Source organism: Microtus ochrogaster, linkage group LG5 (assembly GCF_000317375.1).
Source record: "Microtus ochrogaster isolate Prairie Vole_2 linkage group LG5, MicOch1.0, whole genome shotgun sequence".
In the NCBI taxonomy this organism is placed as follows: Eukaryota; Metazoa; Chordata; class Mammalia; order Rodentia; family Cricetidae; genus Microtus; species Microtus ochrogaster.
The window spans coordinates 37,935,455-37,937,986 of NC_022031.1; positions in this window are offsets into that span (position 1 = coordinate 37,935,455).

Genomic DNA, 2,532 nt, shown 5'->3' on the forward strand with positions numbered 1-2,532 from the left:
TGTAGCACAGGCTGACCTGTACTCACTGTGTAGCCCAGAGTAGCTCAAAGCTTCATCCTCTTGCAGAACTTCTACTACTTCTTCTTCCTCCTTCTCCTCTTCTGCCTCTTTTTCCTCCTTCAAAAGAAACCAGGAATGGGAGTGGTGGTACATTTCTTTCTTCTTTCCTTACTTTCCTTTTTCTTTCTAGTTGATTTAACTTTATTTTATGTGCATTGGTGTGATGGTATCAAATCCTCTAGAACTAAGTAACAGACAGTTGTGAGCTGCCATGTGCATGCTGGGAACTGAACCCTGGTCCTCTGAAAGAGCAGCCAGTGCTGTTAACGGCTAAGCCATCTCCCCAGTCCCTTGCCTCAACTTGTAAGTGTTGGTATTACAGAGGACATTCTGACCCTCTTCAAGACTGACCTACAGTTTCATAACTGAGTGAGGACTAGTGGGATTTGTTTTTCTGTGCCTGGCTTGTGTCTCTTGACCAAAGATTCTGAGGATGCTTTTTCATGTTATCCCTCTGTGGGGCTCAGCTTCACAGGACCTGCAGGGGACGTTATATGCCCAGGGCAAGGAGGACATAGGGCTGGCTTGAGATCTCAACTTTGAGGCCTGCAGAGGGAGTCTAGTGAATGGCTAACTTCCAAGTCAGAACCAGGGCTCTGGCCGAAAACATGAGGATGTAATATTCCAGAAAGAACTGGAAATGAGCAGGAGACCAAATGACTCAGCTTCTGAAATTCCCTGACCTTGGGGAGGGGTCCATTTCACTTCCCATGATACCCCAAATCTGATCATGTCTAGAGGGTCGTGGCTCAGACCCAGGGGCAGAGCTTGGCCCTGTAGGCCTGGAGTGGGTAGAACATTGCCGGAGTTCCAGAAGAGCTGGAACACAAGGAGGGGCAAAGTCTTGAGCAACAACACAGCCCCCCTTCCCTGTTTCCAACCCTCTGGAACTTGAAGTAATGTCATGTCTGGGGTTTGTTTTTTAATGCCTTCCTCCGTTAACACAGCCCCGGGGTGCCTGGGCTTCTACTGAGCTTGCTTGGGAGAAATGCAGGAAACTGGGGCCCCTGAAAACCAAGTAGAAGTGACCCACGCAGTCAGAGATGTGGAGTTTTGGAGGACTAGAGAGAGACAGGGGAGGCCCGTGATGGAGGGAGCTTGAGAATAAGTGGGGCCCTGGGAAGACCGGCTAGAGAGGTTGAGCCAGCACAACAGCAAGCCCCAAGACTCCAGAGAGACAAAGGGATTGTGGTTCTCCCAGTGTAGGTAAGGAGCAGAGCAGAGCGGTGGTGGTGGTGGTGGAGGCTGCGGCAGAGGTGGTGGCAGTGGCGGTGGAGGCAAGAAAGACTGCAGGGGCTGGGGACTGAGAGAGCTATTTCTGGTCAGATTCCTGGGGGTGGAGTCGGGATGGCTAACCCAACTCCAGTGCGCAGTCCCAGAGGCTAGGCTGGAAAACAAGTGCTTGGACTTTGGGCTTTTAAGAAAGCCCTGTGTTCAGTACTGCAGCTGCCCTGAAAGGGAGAGGCTGGAGGCAGAGGCGGGCTTAGGGCAGGGGAATGAAGAAGCTGTGCAGACTGCAGAGACCGGTGCCCTTAGCCCACTCCAGAGGAAGAAACAGATGGACGAGCCGGGGAAACATAGATCCATGTCTGGCTTCCAGGCTGTGGAGCCAACTGCCTATTTGGTTGTTTTTTTTTTTTTTTTTAAATTGGCATTCTGACAGATGTCTAATTCCAAAACCAACATCTAGATTCTCAACACATTCCTCCCAGTTTGTCCCCTTTCCCAGGCACCGGTCTCTGAGAATGTCACCACCATCCTGCCAATTGCTCAGGCCTGAAGCCTGTTATCCTGGGTTTTCCGTTTCCTTCATGCTTCATAAATAGAACCTCTGTGCTTAACCTGCTGCTCCATTTCATATGTATGTTTAGCATCCCTACTCTCTTCCAATTGCTCCCTCCTGGGATAGGCCAGTGTCAACTCCGTTCAGGCTGTGACTCTGACTGTCTCCCTCTCTCTCCTATATTATCCATTTCCCAGGCCACCAATGGGTTCTTTTAAAACTTTAAACATGGTCATGTTACTCCTTGGCTGCAATCTCTCAGAGTACTTAAAATCAAACCTTCATTCCTTCCTGTAACCTGCAAAGTCACAGGTCATCAGGTCATGTGACTCTGGCCTCCTAGTCCCTCCTCATTTTATTACCCTCCCTTCCCTGTCTACTAGGCCCCAGCCACACCAGCCAGCCACTTCTCTTTCACAACTGACTCTTCTTTTAGGCTTCACCTCAAAGAGGTGTCCCCTGGGCGTTCTATCCTAATGGTAATAGGATACACCTATAGGATACACCTATAGGCTGTGACCATGGCAGTGTCTTGGCCCATGAACTCAGTAGTGTGTAAAGTGTCTGTGGCCAGTTCTTATGAATATAAAAAGAAAGTAACAAGCACCTACTAAACCCTAGGAAGGGTTTCAGAACTCATGACTATAGAGAGCTTTCCTTTTTTTTTTTTTTTTTTTTTTTTTTTTTTT